The following is a 20,647-nucleotide window of genomic DNA, read 5'->3' as shown; positions in this document are numbered from 1 at the left end:
AATCCTACAAATTGTTACTTGTAAGAAAAACAAGGTTTTTTCCCTCCTCCAAATGGTTTCTATATCAGATACTTATTTCTGTTAACATTCCTATAAAGTTTGTAATGTTTTAAAACATTATCATGGCATACTGAATAGTTATAAAAAGCGCTCATATTTCTAGCTCTTTGGTATGACACTAGCCTTTTTTTTTTCCTTTTGAGTCAATCTCCATTATAGTTTCATTTCTTTTGGTAGAAATTGCTTCAATCTGTTTCATTTTTGAGCCAAACATCTCAGCCTGTCTTTTTTTTTTAAATAAAACCCTTACCTTCTGTCTTATAATCAATACTTAATATGGGTTCTAAGGCAGTAGAATGGTAAGGGATAGGCAATGGGGTTAAATGACTTGCCCAGGGTCACACAAATAGGAAGTAGATACTTGATTTGAACCCAGGACTTTCCTGTTCCAGGCATGGCTCTCTATCCACTGAGACACCTAGATTGTCTTTTGAGATCCATTGTCTTTCTGGGAACTAAAATAAAAATGCCCAGGGACTTCCGGTCAAGATGGCGGCTTAGAGAATGCTAAAGTTCAGATCTCCGGAAAACCCTTCCCGACCGATCTCAAACTATAAGCTCCTAAGGCACCAAAATTCAAAACGATCAACAGCATAGACCCTGGGAATCCTCCTCCTGAACCTGGACCTGGATCAAAAGGTAAGGCCCCCCTCAAAAGCCAGAACCCAAGATCACTTGGACCTAAGGGGTAGGAGTTCAGAGTACAAGGCCCCGGGAAGCCGCGGCCCCTTCCCCCGCAGAGAGCAGGGTCCTCTGAAACAACAGTAACCTTCAGGGCTGACAAAACAGCCTCACGGCCAGCTATTCTGAAGGCAACTTCCAGAAAGCAACCCGACCCAGTCCAGTCAAGGGGGCACCTTAGCAACAGGGAAACAGAGAGAGCCAGGGGAGAGTGTGGCCCCCTGGTCCGACCCTTCCATTCCAGTTCCAGTGAAAGTCATTGCCTTAAGGCATACTCAGTTTAACCCAGGGAAAGCTCATAGAACCAACAATCTGTCCAGGACTAAAGCCTTTGAACACCAAACAGAGATAAGAAAAGCTAATCCTCCCCATTCAGAGATGGCAAACTCCACAGAAGCACAGAAGCCCCAAAATCCCAAGAAAAATAAGAAGAAAGGGGCAACTTTGGACACATTCTACAGAGCCAAAATACAAAATACAGAGGAGATAGAAGACGATACACAAGAAAATGCTCTGAAACCTTCCAAAGGAAATGGAAACTCTCCACAAACCCATGAAGAATTTGAATCAGAAATGACCAAAAAGATGGAAGCCTTCTGGGAGGAAAAGTGGGAAATAATGCAAAAGAAATTCACGCATCTACAAAACCGGTGTGACCAAATTGAAAAGGAAAACCAGGCTTTAAAGGCCAGAATCAGGCAGCTGGAAGACAATGATCATGTAAAAGAGCAAGAATTAATAAAGCAAAGCCAAAATAACAAGAAATTAGAAGAGAACATAAAATATCTCACCATCAAGGTGACATATCTGGAAAATAGAGGGAGAAGAGATAATTTAAGAATAATTGGACTTCTAGAAAAGCCAGAAAAAAACACCAAACTCGACATCGTGATACAAGATATAATCAAAGAAAATTGCCCAGAGATTCTAGAACAAGGGGGTAATACAGCCACTGACAGAGCTCACAGAACACCTTCTACACTAAACCCCCAAAAGACAACTCCCAGGAATGTAATTGCCAAATTCCAAAGCTCTCAAACAAAAGAAAAAATCCTACAGGAAGTCAGAAAAAGACAATTTAGATATAAAAGAATGCCAATCAGGGTCACACAAGACCTTGCAAGTTCTACTCTAAATGATCATAAAGCATGGAACATGATCTTCAGAAAGGCAAGAGAGCTGGGTCTTCAACCAAGAATCAGCTACCCAGCAAAACTGACTATATACTTCCAAGGGAAAGTATGGGCATTCAACAAAATAGAAGACTTCCAACTTTTTGCAAAGAAAAGATCAGAGCTCTGTGGAAAGTTTGATACCGAAAAACAAAGAGCAAGGAATACCTGAAAAGGTAAATATTAAGGAAAGGGGAAAGGAGAAAAATGTTATCTTCTTCTTTTACTCAAACTCTCTTCTATAAGGACTACATTTCTATCAATCTATGTATAGTAACATGTGGGGAAAATGTAATGTATAAATAGGGGGTAAAGAAAGACCAAATAGAATAATCTTTCTCATACAAAGATTCACATGGGAAGGGGAGGGGAAGAAAACTCCTATAAGAAGGAGAGGAAGAGTGGGTTTTTTACTTAAACCTTAATCTCAGGGAAATCAACTCTGAGAGGGAAAAACATCCAGATCCATTGGGATCTTGAATTCTATCTTACCCAACAAGGGTAGGGAGAAGGGAAAACCAAGGGAGGGAAGGGGGAGGGAAAACAAAAAAGGGAGGGAAGAAGAGGGGGGAGGGGGAGGGAATAAAAAGGGAGGGACTAAAAAGGGAAACATCAAGGGAGGGGACAAGGGGGACTGATTCAAAGTAAATCACTGGACTAAAAGGTAGAGCTGAAGAAGAAAAGGTTAGAATTAGGGAAGGATATCAAAATGCCAGGGAGTCCACAAATGACAATCATAACTTTGAACGTAAATGGGATGAACTCACCCATAAAACGTAGACGAATAGCAGAATGGATTAGAATCCAAAACCCTACCATATGTTGTCTTCAAGAAACACACATGAAGCGGATTGACACCCACAAGGTCAGAATTAAAGGATGGAGTAAGACCTTCTGGGCCTCAACTGACAGAAAGAAGGCAGGAGTGGTAATCATGATATCTGATAAAGCCAAAGCAAAAATAGACCTGATTAAAAGGGATAGGGAAGGTAATTATATTTTGTTAAAAGGGACTTTAGACAATAAGGAAATATCATTAATCAACATGTATGCACCAAATAATATAGCACCCAAATTTCTAATGGAGAAACTAGGAGAACTGAAGGAAGAAATAGACAGTAAAACCATATTAGTGGGAGACTTAAACCAACCATTATCAAATTTAGATAAATCAAATCAAAAAATAAATAAGAAAGAGGTAAAAGAAGTGAATGAAATCTTAGAAAAATTAGAATTAATAGACATATGGAGAAAAATAAATAGGGATAAAAAGGAATACACCTTCTTCGCAGCACCACAAGGCACATTCACAAAAATTGACCATACATTAGGTCACAGAAGCATAGCACACAAATGCAGAAAAGCAGAAATAATGAATGCAGCCTTCTCAGATCACAAGGCAATAAAAATAATGATTAGTAATGGTACATGGAAAACCAAATCTAAAACCAATTGGAAATTAAACAATATGATACTCCAAAACCATTTAGTTAAAGGAGAAATCATAGAAACAATTAATAATTTCATCGAGGAACATGACAATGGCGAGACATCCTTTCAAACCTTTTGGGATGCAGCCAAAGCGGTAATCAGAGGTAAATTCATATCCCTGAATGCTTATATTAACAAACTAGGGAGAGCAGAGATCAATCAATTGGAAATGCAAATGAAAAAACTCAAAAGCGATCAAATTAAACCCCCCCAGCAGAAAACCAAACTAGAAATCCTAAAAATTAAGGGAGAAATTAATAAAATCGAAAGTGATAGAACTATTGATTTAATAAATAAGACAAGAAGCTGGTACTTTGAAAAAACAAACAAAATAGACAAAGTACTGGTCAATCTAATTTAAAAAAGGAAGGAAGGAAAGCAAATTAACAGCATTAAAGATGAAAAGGGGGACAGCACCTCCGATGAAGAGGAAATTAAGGCAATCATTAGAAATTACTTTGCCCAATTATATGACAATAAATATGGCAATCTAGGTGATATGGATGAATATATACAAAAATACAAACTGCCTAGACTAACAGAAGAGGAAATAGAATTCTTAAATAATCCCATATCAGAAAATGAAATCCAACAAGCCATCAAAGAACTTCCTAAGAAAAAATCCCCAGGGCCTGATGGATTCACCAGTGAATTCTATCAAACATTCAGAGAACAGTTAATCCCAATACTATACAAACTATTTGACATAATAAGCAAAGAGGGAGTTCTACCAAACTCCCTTTACGACACAAACATGGTACTGATTCCAAAACCAGGCAGGTCAAAAACAGAGAAAGAAAACTATAGACCAATCTCCCTAATGAATATAGATGCAAAAATCTTAAATAGGATACTAGCAAAAAGACTCCAGCAAGTGATCAGAAGGATCATTCACCCTGATCAAGTAGGATTTATACCAGGGATGCAGGGCTGGTTCAATATTAGGAAAACCATCCACATAATTGACCACATCAACAAGCAAACCAACAAGAACCACATGATTATCTCAATAGATGCAGAAAAAGCCTTTGATAAAATACAACACCCATTCCTATTAAAAACACTAGAAAGCATAGGAATAGAAGGGTCATTCCTAAAAATAATAAACAGTATATATCTAAAACCATCAGCTAATATCATTTGCAATGGGGATAAACTAGATTCATTCCCAATAAGATCAGGAGTGAAACAAGGATGCCCATTATCACCTCTACTATTTGACATTGTACTAGAAACACTAGCAGTAGCAATTAGAGAAGAAAAAGAAATTGAAGGCATCAAAATAGGCAAGGAGGAGACCAAGTTATCACTCTTTGCAGATGACATGATGGTCTACTTAAAGAATCCTAGAGATTCAACCAAAAAGCTAATTGAAATAATCAACAACTTTAGCAAAGTTGCAGGATACAAAATAAACCCACATAAATCATCAGCTTTTCTATATATCTCCAACACAGCTCAGCAGCAAGAACTAGAAAGAGAAATCCCATTCAAAATCACCTTAGACAAAATAAAATACCTAGGAATCTACCTCCCGAGACAAGCACAGGAACTATATGAACACAACTACAAAACACTCTCCACACAACTAAAACTAGACTTGAGCAATTGGAAAAACATTAACTGCTCATGGATAGGATGAGCCAATATAATAAAAATGACCATCCTACTCAAACTTATTTATTTAGTGCCATACCCATTGAACTACCAAAATACTTCTTCACTGATTTAGAAAAAACCATAACAAAGTTCATTTGGAAGAACAAAAGATCAAGGATATCCAGGGAAATAATGAAAAAAAACACATATGATGGGGGCCTTGCAGTCCCTGACCTTAAACTATATTACAAAGCAGCAGTCATCAAAACAATTTGGTACTGGCTAAGAAACAGAAAGGAAGATCAGTGGAATAGACTGGGGGAAAGTGACCTCAGCAAGACAGTATACGATAAACCCAAAGATCCCAGCTTTTGGGACAAAAATCCACTATTCGATAAAAACTGTTGGGAAAATTGGAAGACAGTGTGGGAGAGACTAGGAATAGATCAACACCTCACACCCTACACCAAGATAAATTCAAAATGGGTGAGTGACTTAAACATAAAGAAGGAAACCATAAGTAAATTGGGTAAACACATAATAGTATACATGTCAGACCTTTGTGAGGGGAAAGACTTTAAAACCAAGCAAGACATAGAAAGAATCACAAAATGTAAAATAAATAATTTTGACTACATCAAATTAAAAAGCTTTTGCACAAACAAAACCAATGTAACTAAAATCAGAAGGGAAACAACAAACTGGGAAAAAATCTTCATAGAAACCTCTGACAAAGGTTTAATTATTCAAATTTATAAAGAGCTAAATCAACTGTACAAAAAATCAAGCCATTCTCCAATTGATAAATGGGCAAGGGACATGGATAGGCAGTTCTCAGATAAAGAAATCAAAACTATTAACAAGCACATGAAGAAGTGTTCTAAATCTCTTATAATCAGAGAGATGCAAATCAAAACAACTCTGAGGTATCACCTCACACCTAGCAGATTGGCTAACATAACAGCAAAGGAAAGTAATGAATGCTGGAGGGGATGTGGTAAAGTAGGAACATTAATTCATTGCTGGTGGAGTTGTGAACTGATCCAACCATTCTGGAGGGCAATTTGGAACTATGCCCAAAGGGAGTCAAAAGAATATCTACCCTTTGATCCAGCCATAGCACTGCTGGGTCTGTACCCCAAAGAGATAATGGACAAAAAGACTTGTACAAAAATATTCATAGCTGCGCTTTTTGTGGTGGCCAAAAACTGGAAAATGAGGGGATGCCCATCAATTGGGGAATGGCTGTGCAAATTGTGGTATATGTTGGTGATGGAATACTATTGTGCTAAAAGGAATAATAAAGTGGAGGAGTTCCATGGAGACTGGAACAACCTCCAGGAAGTGATGCAGAGCGAGAGGAGCAGAACCAGGAGAACATTGTACACAGAGACTAATACACTGTGGTATAATCGAATGTAATGGACTTCTCCATTAGTGGCGGTGTAATGTCCCTGAACAATTTGCAGGGATCTAGGAGAAAAAAACACTATTCATAAGCAAAGGATAAACTATGGGAGTAGAAACACCGAGGAAAAGCAACTGCCTGAATACAGCGGTTGAGGGGACATGACAGAGGAGAGACTCTAAATGAACACTCTAATGCAAATATTATCAACATAGCAATGGGTTCAAATCAAGAAAACATGTAATACCCAGTGGATCTACGCATCGGCTATGGGGGGTGGGGGGGAGGAAAAGAAAATGATCTATGTCTTTAATGAATAATGCTTGGAAATGATCAAATAAAATATAAAAAAGAAAAAAAATAAAAATGCCCACAAATATAATGTGAAAACTCAAGTAGATATATCATAAAGGTTTTACAGAATGGAATTGTTTGCTAAAGTTTCTTAGATGTACATTTTTACTGCCATGAGAAAGGTAAAAATTTCTTCTAGATCGTCACAGAAGTCTTGAAAAATTATATGCATTTCATTATATATTATAATGAGCAATTTTCAGTTTTTCATTGAATCTCATTAGTTGGTTATTTATTTTTTTCCTTTTCATTTACCCCCTTTATTTTATGAAGGAAAACTCACTAATATATAATGCCAGTTTCTTGTCATTGTCTTTCATTTGCCTACAGGACCCTATTGGGAAGATTTTCAAATCTTAAATAAGAATGTAACATATTCATGGTTAAACTACTCTTTGGGCCTAAAACCTACAGATTCTAGTTAACCAATCATTCTTTTAAAATAGTACTTTATTTTAACATATCTGAAGTAGAGGATTGTCTCTAACCTGTGCTATGCTTTCTTATCTTGTATTTGTGCCCCATAAAATAAAATTGTTGCTCTAGGGAACTTTCTATTTGATTTCAACTATTTTTATAATGTCTTCTTATGGGAGAAGATAAACCAAAACAATTGCATGAGTATAGGCATGAGTGAGTTGTGCTCTTTGTCTTTAAAACAAACCTACAAATATCTAAATAAATGACATCACTGATCTCTATGTAATTCTGTTCTTACAAAAGCACAAAGGGGTATTATTGTTATAGTTGGGAAACAAGCTCTCCTATAAAATCCTTTTAAGTTTGCTTGTTATCTCCAAGCCTAAAATGTGTTAGAATCTGTGTATTTATAAACTAAATATAAGCTACCAAAAAGTTACTATTCTGTTAAGAATAATTGAGAATAGTTTCATCTTTGTGATTAAATACAAATAAAGCAAATTCACATCCTAAATTTTAATAGGATGACACTTAAAAACAATTATAGCCAATTAAACTCAGGATGCTAAAAAATTCTAAGATATTAATATACTCTGGGTTTATAATTTTATTTGTAAATCAGATAAAACTTTACATTTAAACTGTTGCTTTTCTAAACTGATATGGATAAGAATGTTGCAATTAGTAACATCTAAATTATCTATTTAAAAATAAATTATCTATTTTAGTTTTATTTTTGCCAATTAATTTTCAATAATTGTCCAAGAAAACTTTTTGTTTTCTTCTTTAAATATCACCCCCCTGGGCTTCTTTATTCACTCTTTTGTGTTCCTTCCTAATTTTTCTTTCTTTCTTTCCTGGAGACTGTGCAGGGTATTTTCATTTAACCCTCAGAAAACAACTACTTGAATGCAAAAAACTGAGAATTTTTAAAACGAAATGTTTTAGATCCAATTTTATAGATGGTACTGTGGAATTTAAAAACTGCAGTTTAGACTAGTCAAATGTTTAGTTCCTGGCTTAATATTCCAACACCATTTTAGGCTTGGATTATGGATGACATTGTACATGGCAAGCAAGGAAGTGAAAAGTATTAAGAAAAATAAATTCATATACGTTTTAATGGCTCACTTCACCAAAAACAAGATATATTTGCTAGTCTTTTCTGCCATTTCTATTCATACTCCTATTTACTTTTAACATAGAACCACATATCTGAAGAGGTAGTAGGTTTAACAGGAAGCTATAAAGGTCATTTTAAGCTCTACTTTAAAGGTGTGGTCATGTTTATCATACCAGCACTGGAGCAAAATAACAAAAACCAATTTAAGTACCATCATAAAATACGAATGAAAAAAGAAAGCTTTTAAAAATAAATATCTTTTAAAAGCATCTTCTTAGAGTATGAGCTTCCTTCCACCTTCCAAATTAGATTTTAAACTTCTACGTGAATCTAGATGAGACTTGTTTCACAAAATAAAGAGGAAACCACAGGTTCCCTTTCAAGAACCAGGGGTAATCTCTTCCTAATTGCTCTCTCTTAGATTGTCATTCTTATCCCCTTGGAATTGCAACCCGGGACAAGAAAGTCTGGGATACCTTGGTTAAAAAAAAAAAAAAACAACCTCTTCCCTACCTCCCAACTTTCAGTGGTCCTTCCTTCCACACGTTCCTTTTGGACAGACTTTTGGGGGAGGTAAAGCATCCCTACCGCAGGGTGCTGAGACAGCCGGCAGCAGCGGAAACCACTAGCTGCACTGCGTGTGAGTCAAGTGATCACACACACACACACAAAGAAGAAAAGAAAAAAGAAAGAAAGAAAAGACGAAACTGGCAGTTGCCTTCAATAGAAAATGAACTGAATTTGCTGCAGAAACCACTGGATCTTCAATTATCCAGACGCCTCAAGTCTGTTGCTGAAGATAAAGAGGATCCTCAAACCAAGGAGCACCGCCCCACACACACACACTCTCTCTCTCTCCCAAATACTCTATCCGGCGACTAGAGCCACAGAGTAAACGGGAGAGTAGGGATCCTGCGGACCTTGGACCTGCCGTTTCGACTCCTGGAGTGACTATTGCCACCAAGTCTGGACAAGTTTTTCGGTGGCGGAGGGTGGAAGGGGAGAGCCGTCACGGTGGGTAGCCTAGGGCGGGGGTGGAGAAAGAGAAGGGCGGTGGCAGCTGCTGTGGTGGCGGAGGCGGTACGTAGCCGGTGGTGAAGGTTATTGGCGAGGATCTCCCTTCCTCTCCCAGGCCCCCTCCTTATTTCTCACCTGGGCTACTCAGGTAAGGGTTAGGGCGGGGCAGGTGGCTGGTGCGCAAGCGCAGTACAGGAGAGAACGGGGGGGTGGAGTTGGGGGTGGGGGGGTAGCCCCTGCCGACGTAGCAGGCTGGAGCTCACCTGGGAGCCGCCCGGAAGAAGCGGAGTCCGGGCTCGGCCTCTCCTGGCAACGCGGCGGGCCGGGAGGGAAGGGAGAAGGAAGAGGAGGAGGAGCCGAAGCTCATTCTGGATCCGTAACAGTAGCAACCGAAGCCGCGGCGGCGAGCCACCTGCACCTGGAGCCTGAACCACCTCCAGCTCACCGTGTCACCGCTGACTCTTCCAGCTGCCAGCCCAGGTGAGCTGACTGGGACAGCGCGGCGGGAGAGAGGGAGGAAGGCGAGCGAGCGTAGGGCTAGGGAAGAAGCGCAGAGGCAGCAGCCTCTAGGGTCCCCTGAAATGCTGAGAAGAGCAATCAGTGGGGCAAAGGCCGAAGGGTCGTGCCCTGAGGCCCGTTGGGGTCGGCGTTAGCTCTAGTCGGGGGCCCTTCCCCCCCTCCCCCATTTTCCCATTCCTGGAGGAGAAGGGAAAGGTGGCTTAATGATGACTGAGGTCCTCAACACCACTTCTCTTTCCCTCTTAATGCCTACCCTCAAGTGACTCCCCTTCTGACTGTCCGACTCCGACAGTGAGGGCCAGGGTCAGGCGCAACTTTGGAAATTTTGAACCATTCGGCGGATCCCCGGAACCTTTAAGGAAACCCACTCACATATACCATGTCCCTAGGAGAAAAGGTTTGGGGTCAGGCTTTTTTCTTGATGGGAGGGAGTGCAAGATGAAGGCGTTGTCTTCCACCTGGAGGACAGGTGGGTCGTCTCCTACCCCAGTGTCTTCTATGATCAAAGCCCCAAGTGCCTGGTAAGGGATAGCTTGGCGGTGCAGCTTTCCAGACTGGACCCCAGACAACCCGTGGGCATGAAATCTTGGCTGCTTTGAGCGTTTAAGTGGTTTCTTGAGTGATTTGGAAAGACCTTTGCGGTCTGGATGCTGACAATCCACCTCTCATCCCCACAGTACTCTTCTGGGTGGGCTCCCCGAACTAAAGCTGCACCCACTCTCGGGTTTTATCGGGAAGAGTTATTTTCTTCTTGGCAGGAGGAAGGAAATCCAACTGCCACGCACTAACCACACACCATCTCATTAAAGAACCTGTTGACTTAAGGGCTGTGCGTATTGTTGCTCTTGTTTGCATGTGGTATTCTTATGACTCAAAAAGTTCACAAAAACTTTTTCAGGATACTGCCACGTCTGATGCTGGGTGTGCCCATGCCCAGATACCTCCCCCACCCTAAAACTGCCTAGTGCTGATCCCTAAGATTTCAGGGTGAAGTTGTGGTACTTCACTTAAACTGTGGCAGTAGATACTGTTGTTAAGTAATTGATTTCTACAGAAAATTCGTTTCCGTTTTCAACATCCCATTGGGTTGACAAGTCTTTTGGTCTTTAGATGACCTTTTCGAAGTAACATATTTATAAAATTTGTAAAGCATAACAGAAAGGATACACTTGCCTTAAGGCCCAAATACATTTTACTTTTTAAAAAATATTTATTGCTATTTAAATCTAAGAGAGAATGCCTGATTTCAAGATGCCTATCCGACTCAATTCAATATGTTGCTATTTGCTATGAGAGCTATGTTTTTAAGGCATTCAGTAACTGGACTTTATTATTATTGTTGTTCTGTAACTATAGCAGTAGCACAAGAATAATACATCTTAGTTTAACCATTACCAGAATTATGCATTTTATACTGGATATCCTTAGATTGCTTCAACTATCCTATCAGTTTTGCACAGAAATTCCTAATTATGCCATTTTCAGTACTTTGCCCTGAATTTATTGCATTTTACTAGCATTTTACTTTAAATTACACTTGTTAATGTAAAGTGCCTTGGGGTCCAAATACAATTTTAAAAGTGCAATTAAAAATTTAAAAACTAACCACAGCACTGTAGCATGATATAATTATGCAGAATACTCTCATCATGGTTTTCCTACTTTACCCAAATAAACCACTCTTTTGCTCCCTTACATTTCTCTCATTAGTTGCTCAAAAAGGAATTTTTTTTTTATAAAGTAAAAAGTTTTACTGGGTTAAATCTAAATCTTATTGCCCTTGGGAATTGAGCCAGATGTTGTTGTGCTGTCTCTATCCTATGTATAGGAGAAATGTAATAAGTCTTTATTAGCTAGGATATGAGGGAGTTAGTGAGCAATAACACCTGTGCCTCCTTCCATCCATCTGGAAGATGGCACTAATGCTACCTACTTTCCATTTATTGGGATAATTGGGCCTTAAAAACTTCACATGGACTTATAGAATTTAGAACTAAACAAAGACTTCAAAGACCATCCAGTTTTGCTCATTTTTCAAATGAAAATACTGTAAGCCAGAAAAAGTTAATTGATTTACCCAAAGGCACAGAAACTAAGGAGGGGCAGAACAGGGACTAGAACTGAGTTCTCCTGACTTCTGTTCTCCTAATACTCTTTCCACTATACTTTATTGAGATCTTATTGTAAGTTTCTATCCAGTACCCATTTTATGTCCTATCTTACTTGTATTTTTATTTTTTATCAAAGTATTATTTCACCTCATTGACATTTTTTCACACAGTTTTACTGTGAACTTTTTTTACCTCCATTGGTTATAGGAAATTTCCAATAAGGAAAAATTAAGTTTACCAATGTAAGCCTGTAACTGTTGTACAAATCATAGTTTTAGAGAGTTTCCTGGAATGATGAGAAGATAAATGGCATGATAAGACCCCATAGCTAGTATTGCCATAGGCAAAATTTGAATATCTTGTTGCTTTGAAAGTAAGCTCTCTAGCTTTCTGTTTACTTCATCTTCCTGCCTTGCACATAGGTGTTCAATTAATGGTTGCTGAAAAAATGATTGAAGTAACATGCTTATGTAGATTAAGAAGTAACCACTTAACACAAAGTATGTATGTCATTTTTTGTTAAAATTCATAATGTGTAGATTATAATTTTTGTTTCTTTAATTCAATTTACTTTCCATTTGTCTAAATGATACCAGTGGTAACAGAAAAATTCAGTAATGTGGATATCCTCTTCACTTTGTAACTTTGACCCAGCACTTTGCTTTGGATGTCATTTTGATGAATGAGATTATATTTTATTCCTTTTGAGGTTTCCCTTCTCACTACTGATTTTTATAACTTTTAGTCTTATCTTCTACTGTAGTTTTAATTATGCTCCCTAAAACTAAACTCTCTTGTTGGCCATCCTTTTGAAACACAATTTAGATTGATGGTACAATCAGTCACTTTCTGCATTTTTTATGGCAATCTTTTGTATAACCATTTTCAAAATCTGCTTTTTTTTTTTTTTGCTTAGCCATTGTGAGAGAAAACAATGAAAACACAAATGGATTTTGTAGGGCATGCTAGAGATGTTGTTAGTGTTGGACTAGATAACTGCTCCATTAGAATCTGATTAATGCTAAGATTCAAGGATTCTCAGGACCTAATATAACATTTCTTTTGGAGGACTTGACTAGTTTCTTGAATTATCTCAACAATTAAAAAGTTTTGACTTTATCTTAATTGGATGTCATCCAGATGCCATGTATTTTAGGCAGGTGAGATTGAAAAGTCCTTTTTTTCCCCTCCATTGAAATGGAATGCAATGTTTTCCATAAAACTGGGGGGGGTTAGGAAACCAAGAAATATGACCAGTTTATATGTGCCATTTTATTAGTAAACATTGAATGCACATTTAAGTATTTCCTTGGTAACACATTGCTCTAGGTGCCAAGGCAGGTAGGTGATGTAGTGAACAAAACATTTCACCTGGAGTGGAATAGACAAGACTTGAATTAAAACCTGGTCTCAGACACTTAACTAGCTCTATAATTCTTGGCAAGTCATTTATCCTCTGTCTGTCTCAGTTTCTTCATCTTTAAAATGAGGATAATGTGAGTACCTAGCACCCACCTATAGTTGTTATGAAGATAATAGATGAGTTAATATTTGTAAAGCATTTTACAAACTTTAAAGGGCTATATAAAAATAACTTATTTCATTTTATCTTAACAATCCTAGGAAGTGGATACTATTATTAAATTTACAGATGAGGAAGCTGAGGTAGAAATAGGTTAAGTGATTTGTCATACTGCTAATATGTGTTCCCTTCCCTTTTCCTGCCCCAAAAGACAATAGTGATTAGATGAAAACTTTTATTTCAAAGTAAAATTGTAATACATTCTTTCATGTCAATGGATATACTCAATTCCTCTAATGTTAGGTTAGAAATCTCAGCCCTCTTTGATCCAGCTCTCATCTTACATGTAATCAGTTCTCTGGTAGCAGTCATGTCCTTTCCATTCCCACTTCTACTTTATTTCAGGCCATCATTATCTTAGTTTGATTATCACTGCCAGATCTTCCTTGCCTCCAGTCTATTCAATGTCCAATCCATCCCATGTGCACCTTGCCAGATTGCTTTCTCCAATGTATAACTATGATCACATCACTCTTCTCCTTAGAAGTCTTGAATGGCTCTGTTATCTGAAGAAAAAAGTATAAATTCCTTTAGCTAATATTCAGGTCCCTTTATAATGTGGCTCCAATTGTTTAGCTTTACTCCCCCTCCTCTCTATCCCCCTCCATCCTATGTCTAGCAGAATTTGACTTCTCCCTCTTTCCTCTCTGTATCTCTTGATTCCACATGCCTAAAATGACCTCCCCATATGAATACCAGTCCATCCTACTCATTCTTTAAATTTGGAGTCAGAAACTTATTGACTCTATGGTCCTGGGCAAGTGATTAAACCTTCATTTGTGTCAGTTTCCTCAAATGAAATATTTATCAAGTGCTTAGTAATAAAAACTAATGATAGTTAGCATTTATATATTTACTATGTGCCAGGTACTGTTCTAAGCACTTTACAACTATTATCTTATTTAATCTTCACAATAACCCTGGAAGGTAGTGCTGTTATTATCTCCATTTTTTACAGTTGAGGAAAGAGAAGCAAGCAGGTTAAGTGACTTGCCCAGGGTCACAACAGCTAATAAGTATCTGAGACTTGATTTAGGAAATCAGAACTCTGCAGCTCCAGACCCAGTGCTCTATACATTATGACACATAGCTGCCACAAGTAGTAGGCACTTAATAACAAATGCTGTATTCTTTTCTCTTTCCCTCCCCCACTTCAAAGCTAAGATCCAACATTTTATCTAAACTCATAACATCTCTCTCCTGTAGCCTTGAAGTATTCGGTTTTTTCTTTAGGATTCACACTCCATATTGTACTCATCATCACACATTGCCTTTTAATGTAATTCTTTATGCATTTTATATTCCTGACCACTTTTTTAAAAACCCTGATATCAGGGACTCTGTCTCATTTGACATCTACAGTACCTTGAATATTAGGAACTCAAATTTTTGTGAAATTTGAAAAAACTAAATATAACACACCTTATGTATTATATTTATTATTTGTGTATTATATATTATGATCAAAATACATTAGGATAAATATTTTTAAAAGAAGAAAATTTGATTGAGGACAAATTACTTTGGGGGATGATGTGACAATTCCAAAGCTTGTTCTCTTCCCTAAATGGAGAGAATTTTGGATTAAAAATAGTTTCAATCCCCTAATCACTTGAGTTGGCACAATACCAAAAGAGAAGTGACATTTATACTGGAACACCCTAGGACAATGATGGCAAACCTTTTAGAGATGGAGTGCTGGACCCTGCCCCACCCCCAGACCAAGTGCAGTGCCTCTCCTCACCCTTTACCCCACAGGGGAGGGAAAAGGCACTCCCATTGGGCTGCTAGGCAAAGGGATAGATGAAGTGAGGAAGGTCCACAGTGAGTGTAGAAAGGAGGAGGAGAGTGGCCTGAGTGCTCTGCTGCCTGTAAACTATCCACCTTACCCCATCTCATGCTCCTGTTGGTCTGGAAATAGGTTGGGAGATATGAAAAAATGTCATGAGGCACAGTGGAGAGGGGGAGAGGGTAGTTCTGACCAAGCCCCTCTGCCTTTCTAGTTATGAACTCTGGGGGTGGTGGTGGTGGTGACCACATGCCATAGATTCACCATCACTGCCCTAGGAAGTTATCTTTACAGAATGAGAAATTAATTTGAGCCAAGGAAGAATTAAAAAACCTGTGCCTGGACAACAGCAGAGGTGTCAACTGTGACCCTGGGTTGTCATCCAGCATAGCTTCTTTAGTGTAGTAGTTCCATATTGCTTTGAGGAAGATTTGAAATACTGCTGTTTGTATCCTAAAACAGCTGTTCAATATCATAATTGCTTATAGAGAACTTAAAGGACATAGCCACTGGTTGCTTTCTAGAGCAGGAGTCCTTAATTTGGTGTCCAAGAACTTATTTTTGAAAAATATCAATATCTGTATTTCGGTATAATTGCTTTCCTTTGTATTCCTATCCATTTTATTTTTTCCTACCAAAAACATTAGTCTGAGGAGGCATTTGGCTTCACTAGATCTCAAAATGGGTTCATGAAATAAAAAAAAAATTAAGAACCTCTTCCGTAGAGGTAAGAAGAGAATGAGTGACTCTGAGGCCATATAGAACTGTCTTTGGACCTAGTTTTATATGTAGATAGCACTGCTGAGGGCAACTGAAGTATTTGGGACATTGGGAGCTATTCAAGTAGGTGAGGGGCATAGGAAATTCAAAGGTAACATATGAACCTAGAATGATGGGAATTAAAAAAGAATTGGTTTTTCTGACTTGTACTTTATGGGAGAAATAAACATTATTAAATCATAAGAAACTGTTCAAAGTAGGCAAAGGACAGGAGGTGCCTAAACACATTAGGACAGACTGAGAGAATTGCAGAATGGAATATTGAGCCAAGGAAGACCTTCCAACTTAAAAGTTCTTGAGTCTCTTCTCTCCCTCCAACTTCCCAAATCATTATGGAGAGGGAGGAGATCATCAATCTTCTGAGGGAAAAGCAGAGATTTTGTTGTTTCTCCCAGGGAAATATTTAATACTAAATTCACCAAGTGTCTTATTATGCTTGGAATCTCATAAAGCTTGTGAATTATAACTTGGACCTCATATTCTTGATGTCAGAACAAGAAAAGGGTCATTCAAAGTAAAACATTAATATATTTGGATAGTAACATAATTTGTACATCTTTACTTTCTAAACTATCCTTTGGCATGCCTTTAATCTTTGAAATTTGAGTCATAATATCAATTTCTCTGACACATGAAAAATCACCAAGTATAAAACCTTTTCAGAATGAGATCCTAGATGGTTCATAAATCTTATTGGGAAGGAAGTGTTTTCATATACCACTCCACGTATAAATCATCTGGTTAGTATTAATGTAATGCACTTCATCTAATTTGGGAAATCTTAACACAATTCACTTACTGCAGATGGCATTATTTGATTTGACTTAATGTCAATGTGGCAAGATACCAAGATGCATTAAGTTACAATAAAGCAATGACTGATAGAACAGTAACCCATCGTGACAATAGTGTGAAACCCCTTTCTTTATGAGTCATTCTTTAAGTCCGGTCCATGGATTTTGCTAATCTGCTTCAAAAATAAGCATCTATTCATACACACTTTCCCACTGATTTTTTTTTTTATTTTTTAAGCTCTCCCATTTGTTTTGTTCATTTAAAAAAGTGTTTAGCAAAGCTTGAATTGAGAGAGAAAAAGGAAGTAGGGTAGATTATGTCATTTTAGTTGGGAAAAGAGATGGATGGTTTATGAGAAAAAAAAGTCATATTTGCAAAGGTTGCTGAAAAGGAGCAAATACATTTTAGGGTTTCCTTTAAAAAAGAATGTAAGTGGGATGGTATACACACACACAGATCCCCACTTTCTCTTCCCTTCCTCTCATTTTCATCTAAATTTTATTAACAGCATATACATTTAACATTCAGAGAGCCCCTTCAATAGAATTACCCCAAATGTGGAGACTTGAATTTTTCTCCCTCTCTAAGCAGAATCGTTAGATTGTAAATACTGTTGTAAATTACTCTTAACTGGAATATGGGCAACATTTGACACCTAAATCATATGCCACGTTCTTCTACCTAGTGTTTAAAGGCTTAAAATAAGAAAGGTAAAACTGAATACACAAGGTCTTTAAAAGGGTCAAATTTCTCAACTCCTCCAAATGCCACCAATAAAAGTTAACCAAATCACAAGTCTTCTGAGGTTTCATTTTAAATCATACTCATCATATTGCTTAAGCTTTAGAATACCATAAATGGTTCTTAGCACTAGAGAGCCAGGCTTTGTAGAAAAGTAATCTAAAAGCTTTTGGTCTGTACAGAACACCTATAGGTACAAAAACAGATATATCTCAGTTCAATGATTTAACATTTATTTAATATGAATATAGGCTAGCATTACACTTTTGTGTGATTTTACTATGAAGTAGGCAAATTTTTGCCAATGCTTCATTCTTTGTGTACCTTGAATTACACATCTAAACTATTAACCAGTGAATTTAGAACAGAAAATGGCAGTTATGTTCAGCAAGCTACCAGGCAAGACTTCTTCTTATTTCCCTATACAGTATCTTGAAAACTGTATTCACATAGAGCCAGTGCTGTATGTAAAATATTTATAGCCCTAGATTTTGTAATTATTAACAGTGTGTTAAGGGCATTATGAAAAAGTACCATTTACTTGTGATTTTGTACACACAACTTAAAAGATGAAAATCGGGAATTTTTTTCATAGATTTCTTTTGCACATTTTTTTCTCGGTAAAAAGTAAAGTATCAAGATCTGTTGGCTGGAACAAGCAAAGGGAAAGAATAGCTGTTGACCACTGCCAAAAATAGAAGATGGGACCTAGTTATACCACCCCATATTCTGCTTTTTCACTCTTTTAACCCTTAGTACTTGGGATTTCAGTACTCTGCCACAAATATTTTTTAAACCCTTACCTTCCATCTTGGAATCAATACTGTGTATGGGTTCCAAGACAGAAGAATGGTCAGGGCTAGGTAATGGGGATTATGTGACTTGCCCAGGGTCACATAGCTGGGAAGTGTCTGAGGTCAGATGCCACAAATATTTTTGAAATTTATTTATATTCATTTTTTTTCTTTTATGCTTTTACTTGAACCAAAGTCTCCATTTTTATTCCTTGGAATTACTTTAGATCACATGTATTCATTTGTACCATCTTAGAGCTTCCTTTCGAGCACAGTTCTGGTGCTGTTTCTTAGGCTACACCTTTCTTAACCATAAATGTTTGTGTTTTCCTCCTCTTGTAATTACTTTGTGTCACTTTGTATATATACTGTATCTATGTGTCTGATGCATTGCCCTTTTAGATATAAATCCTTGAGGGCAATCTATTTTCAATTTTGTCTTTGTATCCCTAGCACCTGAGTACCTTGCAGATTAAATGTTATTGAATTGAGCTATATTTCAACCTCCTCAGTGTGCTGATTCTGAAGCACAAGTTGCAGATAAATACAAGTTTTATAAATACTGATGTAAGTTGCCAAACTAATCAGCAAATACTCAGAGATGTGTAAATGCAAAAAAAAAAAAAATTAAAAAACAAACATCTTGTATCTCATCTAGGGGCAGTAGGTGGCGCCCTGGATAGAGAACAGGACCTAGAAGGGAGATGAGTTCAAATATACCCTCAGACACTAACTGTTTCACTCTGGGCAAGTCCCTTAATTCCATTTGCTTTTGTTCCTTCAATCATACAATAAACTGGAGAAAGAAATGACAAACCATTCTAGTATCTTTGCCAAGAAAACTCCAAATGTGCTCATAAAGAGTTGGACATGTCTGAACAACCACTAAATCTTATCTAGCTGAAACCTATGGAAAAACTGATAGACAATTTCAACTATGCATTAAGAATTAATAACAAATCTGCTTTACCTTCTGTCCTAACCCCAAAGATTATTAGATCACTTTGCAACTGCTGCATAAAAATTAGCTTTGGGGGAGCCTTACTTTTTTGCTCAAACTGATTGCCTTAATATATTCCATTATAATTTATATTGTATTATATTTTAATTCAATCAGGTGATGACATCAGGTGATCCAAAAGGATAAATACTAAAGGAGCACTCCAAATTGGTATAAATCTAAATGAGACTTTCTTTACCTGGCCAAAACCCCAACCACTGAAAGTTACTATGGGACCAATTCCTAAATAAGTGCTCCTCCCCCACATTGTGCAACAAACAAATGGACTATTTGGTGAATTCTTTACTTAGTTTCACATAAACATTTTGTGACAAATAGTGAAGTAGGCAAGTTTGTCTGCTATTTTTCCTTTCCCATTTTAGTACCTTGTTCTTCAGGAGACCCAGTGTTCTCACATTATTTCTTGGATGTTTCCCACCACAGAGAACACAGGGAACTCAAAATACTTGGGTTCTCAGAATACGATAAAAAAAAAATTGCCAGGCGTGCTGTTTTCTTGGGCCCCTGTTAAATGATAAACTCTAATCTTAAACTGAGGATGAAAATAATTTGTGTAACTCCTCCAAGAGAACATTTGCATTTTCAAAAGGGTTTAAAGTTCTTAATCAAAGGAATGAATAATGAAGTTAGGTCCCATGTCCATTCAAATCACTGACCTATGTTTAGGTATGATAAGATGAATAAATTATAAACTTAGAATTGAAAAGGACCTGTTTGGTGATCTAATCCACCTGCATTTTACAAGTTAAAAAAAATGCTAAAGAAAGATTATAAATGATTTGCTTTAAAGGCCACACTGGCAATATTTGAAAACCCAGTCTTCTCAATACTGAATCTAACATTCTTTCCCTGAGACCATACTACTTATACTCAGATTTACAATAGATTTATTCATTGTTGTTGTTTTTCCGCTCTATTCTTTGTAAGTTAAATTGACTTTATCTGTTCTTGTCAAATACTTAATCTTGAAGGATTTTCATCAACACCAAAGTTGTTATACCTTTTCTTGTGGTAGTTATGCTTGGAGATGGGCAAATTAACTTGAGGTTCAGAAGACGCTTTTTTTGAAAAATTCTCTTTCCTCCCCTCCCTGTTTCCTGAGGACAATGGGGGTGAGGGGTTGAGTTAATGTATTAGTAGCTTCTCTATCATTATTTTTGGACTAAAGCTGCCTTTAGCAAAATGGTTGC

The sequence above is a fragment of the Monodelphis domestica genome, chromosome 4, assembly GCF_027887165.1.
Source record: "Monodelphis domestica isolate mMonDom1 chromosome 4, mMonDom1.pri, whole genome shotgun sequence".
Lineage (NCBI taxonomy): Eukaryota > Metazoa > Chordata > Mammalia > Didelphimorphia > Didelphidae > Monodelphis > Monodelphis domestica.
This window is presented reverse-complemented; position numbering follows the sequence as displayed.